Below are 6,426 nucleotides of genomic sequence, written 5' to 3'. Positions count from 1 at the left end.
GCATAGATTTCACAGAGTTCACCATTTGAAGACGAAGAACTACTAAGGGGAGCTTGTGGAACTTCTTAGAAAAAAGGTATGTGGAGACTTGAACTCATATATCACTTGGAAAGTCTATTTATACTATCTCCTATATTAATACATAAGTCATGTTAAGATATAGTTTTCTCTATACACATTTTAGATTTCGAGCTGAGTATATCTCGCTTACATATTTCTCGAAATGTGTGTTGGTAAGCTTTCGATTTGACCAAGTTCATCTTATATCATGAGAAAATTTCCGAGTAACATCTTACATGGTTTGTGTGATACAATCATTTGATGTAGGCTTGAAATGTTTCGATAATGATTATTTCAATATGTTGGAAATTGCTTTTATGCTAATAGTGTGTGAAAACGGATATTGTCATTATAGAAGAATGTTTCAATGATTGAAATAAAGAGTTGAGAAAGTAACCATGTTTGTATATAAGCATATATAGTGTGTTCGCACATTATTGTATAAATCCACAAACCGGGAACCAAGTGTATGCATATTTGTGTATACCAAATTGGTGAAGGAGACAAGATAAGTATGCGTACCCGTACGCATACTGGCGGAAGTTTTCGAAAATATCTGTTGGGTTTGGAAATTACAAACTCCTAAACTAGTCACCTTAAGTATGCGTACCCGTACGCATACTGGCAGAAGTTTTCGAACCGAGAATTTTTGCTGAGTTTGGAAACTTAACAAACTCAAATCTGGTTGCTTAAGTACGCATAACCGTACGCATACTTAAGATGGTTACTTTGTCAAATCGGTCAGTTCATGAACTTAAACATTTAACTCATAAGGAATGCAATCTTTGCAAACCGTGGCTATAATGTTCATGATTGATTCAAGTGAATCAAACTGATTTGATTTCAATTGTGTTTTCCATAACAATTGAACAACTCTTTAAATAGTTTCATTTAAGTCATTTGAACTAGTTATGGTTGAGATGAACAAGGTTGATATGAGAGTAATCATATGGCTAACCTCGGTTAACTATTTGTGAACCAACATGGTGTAAACGTTTAGGTACGGTTACATAAACCTAAATGAGGGTACATTTCATTTGTGTGTAACAAGCTAAGTTCGATCTAACGATCGAAAGATATTAGCTTGGTTGAATCAAGTTTTTCATCTAACGGTGATTATTGAATGATTTGTTACCAAGGTAACTTGGATTGCAAACCCTGATTTGAAAACTATATAAAGGAGAACTCTGTCAACTGGGAAACGTAATCCCCACACCTCATGTGTGTTACTAGTTGCATAACTAGAGTCGATTCTCCTTTAACCTTAGGTTTTTTCTCGAGACCCTGTAGGTTAACGACTTGAAGTCTTCATTGGGATTGTGAAGCCAGACCGATACAACTTCTCTTATAGTTGTGTGATCTTATCTTGCTTTTTCTATCGTGTAGAGTACAATTGAAATAATTGGCTCGAGATTTTCTGTGTGAGACAGATTTGTTTATCAAGTCTTCGACTTTGGTTCGCAGCAACTCTTAGTTGTGGGTGAGATCAGCTAAGGGAATCAAATGCGCAGTATCCTGCTGGGATCAGAGACGTAAGGAGCGCAACTGTACGTTGAATCAGTGTGAGATTGATTAGGGTTCAACTACAGTCCAGTCCAAAGTTAATTGGTAGTAGGATAGTATCTGTAGCGGCTTAATATAGTATGGTGTTCAAACTAGACTAGGTCCCGGGGTTTTTCTGCATTTGCGGTTTCCTCGTTAACAAAATTCTGGTGTCTGTGTTATTTCTTTTCCGCGTTATATTTTGTTATATAATTGAAATATCACAGGTTGTGCGTTAAGATCAATCAAATAGAATATCCAACCTTTGGTTGTTGATTTACGTTGATTGACACTTGAACATTGGTCTTTGGTACCGTTCAAGTAATTCTTCTTATATTCAATCAGGCTCGTAGATTTCTATTTGTTGATTGCGTATTGAATTAAGAGTTAGAGATATTAATCTCTTTGATATACTTTATTCTAGATTGAGTCTGACTGTCTAGTTGATTATCTAGAAAGTGTATTGGAGTAAGTCCTCTCAGATTGCCAAACAAATTGTTGGGTGTGCTTGTTCGACCCCCGCATTTTCAAGAGAACTGCTCGGTCGAACTCGCAAGCATTGTTATCTCAAGCTTGTTTGTCAAGTTTAGTTGTCAAAACTATAATTCTTTATTTCTAGCCTACTTATAGCTAAGTCTCGGGTTAGGATAGTAAGTGTAGTTGAGCTTTAGACTTCATGGCATTCATCGAATGAAGACGAAGAACTACTCAAGGAAACTTGTGGAACTTCAACAACAAAAGGTATATGGAGACTTGAACTCATCTATCACTCAAAAGTCGTATTGCTATATAGACTTCAATTATACACATTTGGTATTTCTGGCCGAGTTTATCTCGCTTATCTATTTCTCGAAATATGTGTTGGTAAGCTTTCGCTTTAACCAAGTTCATCTTTTATTCTTGACGAAAGTCAAAATCTGATCATGTGAAAATCGCCTTGTGACATCTTACATGATTTGTGTGAGACGGTCATTTGATGTCGACTCTGAATGTTTCATATTGATCATTCGATCACTTGAAAATTTCTTTGAAGCTAATAGTTTGTGTAAGACAGCTATTGTCGTCTTCCAAGAATGTTTCAATGATTTAAATGAGGGTTTAGAACATGTAACCATGATTGGATATAAATATAATGTGTATTCATATTTGTGTAAAGCCCAAAACCGGTAACCATGGTATGCTTACCCGTACGCGTCTGGCGGAATTTCAAGTTCCGTGAATTTCTGCTGGAGTTTGGAAGTGTAATTTGGTATGCGTACCCATACGCGTACTGGCGTAACCAAACTCAGTCCGCCTACTTAGGTATGCGTACCCGTTTACATACTTAAGTAGCTTATGTTCTAAGATCGGTTTTTTCATGAACTAATACATGTATATATATATATATATATAATAAGGAATGCAATCTTTTGCAAACCGTGGCTATAATGTTCATGAAATGATTCGAGTGAATCAAAATCGATTTTGCTTCAATTGTGTCTTATATACTTCTATGAGAATATAAACAATTGAACAACTCTCTAACTAGTTTCATTTGAGTCATTTGAAATAGTTGTCATAAAGATGAATAAGGTTGATATGAAAATTCTCATATGGTTAACTATTGTTGAACCAACTAAGTGTACACGTTTAGGTACATTTCCTTTATCTAAATGATGGTACATTTCATTTGTGTATAACAATCTCAGTTCGATCTAACGGTTGAAAGATATTAGATTGAATCTAATCAGGTTTTCATCTAATGGTGAATATTCAAATCTTTGTTACCAAGGAAACATTGTTTGCAAACCCTGATTTGAAGACTATATAAAGGAGAACTTTAGAAACTGAGAAACCTAATCCCCACACCTCCTGTGTGATATTAGTTGCGACTAAAGTCGATTCTCCTTTAACCTTAGGTTTTTCAGAAACCCCATAGGTTAACGACTTAAAGACTTCATTGGGATTGTGAAGCCAGAACCAAATATTTTCTCTGTAGTTGCATGTTCTGATCTTGCTGTTTTCTATTGTGATTGAGTACTATCTTCTTTAAGATTTGATCGAGATTTATTCTCCGACAGGCAAAATTGAAAAGTAGTCACAAACATCTTCGTCTCATCGTTTGTGATTCCACAATATCTTGTTTCATTAATCGATTAAGATTATTGTGAGGTGATTGATAATAATAGGTTGTTTTTCGGGAATATAAGTTCAGTTTATCAATTGGTTCTTGTTCACCTTGATTTATCAAAATACGGAACAAAACTCGTAGGTATATATGTGAGAGACATATTTATCTATTCACTAGACTTTTCTGTGTGAGACAGATTTGTTTATCAAGTCTTCGACTTTGGGTCGTAGAAACTCTTAGTTGTGGGTGAGATCATATAAGGGAATCAAGTGCGCAGAATCCGGCATGGTTCAAGAGGCGTAAGGAACGCAAATGTACCTTGATTAGTGTGAGATTGGTTAGGGCTCAACTACACTCCTGTCTGAAGTTAATTGGTAGTAGGCTAGTGTCTGTAGCGTCTTAATACAGTGTGGTGTTCAAATCTGGACTAGGTCCCGGGGTTTTTCTGCATTTGTGGTTTCCTCGTTAACAAAATTTCTGGTATCTATGATAGTTCTTTTCCGCATTATATTTGTTTATATAATTGAAATATCACAGGTTGTGCGTAAGTTCAATCAATTGTGAATCCAACCTTTGGTTGTTGATTAAATTTGATTGACACTTGGATATTGGTTTTTGATACCGTCCAAGTTATTTCTTATATTCAATCGGGCTCGCAAATTCCTATTTGTTTGATTGAGGATTTAACTGAGATATAACTCTTTGATATACTTTTATTAAGATTGAGTCTGACTGTCTAGTTAATTCTCTTGAATGTATATTGGAGTCGGTCCATACATATTTCTAAGAGAAATATTGGGTGTGGTTGTTAGACCCTCGCTTTTTCACCTTACTTCCTAAGTTAGCTTGTGATAGGTTAAACCTTGCTTCCCAAAGTAGCTTGTGACCGGTTACAACTAACTCCTCAATGTAGCTTGTGACCGGTTACACCTTTCTTCACAAAGTATCTTGTGACCGATTACAATATGCTACACATCATAGGTACTTATGACCGATTATACCTCTAATCTCAACATAAGTTAAGATAAGTTCTACCTTGTCATCTTTCATTAGTCATCCAAAAGATATTCATTAAAGAACCGGACCAATCATGATTTCCCTTTCTATTATGAAACAATTTCATATATATCTACTTCCTTAAACCAATGTAATAATACAAGGTTTCCTATGATGAAATCAACACCTATTTATCATACATAATCAAGTAACTAAATACACAGATTATGTCGATGTCGTATGTACGAATTCTAATCATTAGAGTATTATATACGTATATGTATCTTGGCATGTTATGTTTTTAATATAGTGCGACCTGAAAGATACGTTAGAATTGGAAACAAGATCAAGTCAATATTACTAACCTCAACTGGAAGGATGGTGTCCTCGTTGTATTCGTTACTTCTTCTCATTCTTCAGGTCTTCAGAGTAATACTTGTATGTCTCAACATTCCTAGACTTTCTAGTCTAACCTAAACAAAGTTGACTCTAGTATTTAATCAAGCGACTCTAGATGAGTTTCGATACTAAGATATGACAACAAAACTTGACATACGAAAGCTTGGTGAATTCAATCGAGCTATGCTCTAACAAGAATCAGGTGAATTTTTTATTTAAGTCTTTTGAAGAACAGTTGAAGTATATTTTTTAAGAACTTGTCATTTGGACTATGTCTATCCATCCTTCCCAAGCCTATTACTTAAAGAGTGATTAATGTAGTTAAATATGTATTTCCAGAGATAGTAGAAGTAACTGGTGAGCAACGAGTAGAATGAACATAATAAAGATGCAATGAGAAAAGGGAGCATCAAGGCGAACCAATACGATGGAGAGGACGGAGACAACAAGGTGTCAAGTCGTAACAAATTTTATGGGCTCTAGCGAAAATACCAAAAATAGGAGCCCAAAATATTCTTTCTAGTTTCATTGGAATCGTAACACATATAATAATATATATTAATCAATAAAAAATGACTTTCATGTCTTTCTTGATGTAAATTTATCAACTATTGCATCGTCATCAATGTTATTTATCATATTAACCTCGATTTATAGATAATATTGAACGATCATTCAATATTTCTGATGACATTTTCGACCGACTGTTAGACTTGATCAACTTTAACTTTGAGAAATTAAGAACCACAATCATAAAATCAGGTGCGAGTTGTTAAAAGGATTATCTTTAAAGACTCCCGGGATTAGCTTTTTCAGCTCGTTGAGACTTGAACATTCACTTAGTCAATGCCTTCTTTAATTTTACAACTAAAGTGTATATTAAACTAAGGAGCTCTACTATAAACATCGAGCATAAAGGCGTTGATTCAATGTGCTTAGTGAGATACACAAAGGTGGTAGAAATGGGTGTCTCAAGGCAAGATCGTGAATCTGGTTTTCAAATTTTTTATATATCGAAACATATATGCTTACAATACCCCAGAGATTTGCATGTCTCTAGTTACTAATATTAAAATATTTGAAAGTATGCTAGCTATTATTAGTTGTCAACTATGAGTGGCATTGGTTTATTAGCTGGAATACATTTGGTATTTTTAAATTTAGAAACAATTTTATTTGTATATATTTAGGAATTTTTGGAATTGATTATACCTTGTTTTCCAAACAAACCTTTGTCATAATACTATGAATAGTGGAGCTTATATTCTTACTAAATCATCCATTGGATACACTACTTGAATAATTGTATGGGAAGCCAG

This window comes from Papaver somniferum, chromosome 6 (genome assembly GCF_003573695.1).
Source record: "Papaver somniferum cultivar HN1 chromosome 6, ASM357369v1, whole genome shotgun sequence".
NCBI lineage: Eukaryota > Viridiplantae > Streptophyta > Magnoliopsida > Ranunculales > Papaveraceae > Papaver > Papaver somniferum.
This window is presented reverse-complemented; position numbering follows the sequence as displayed.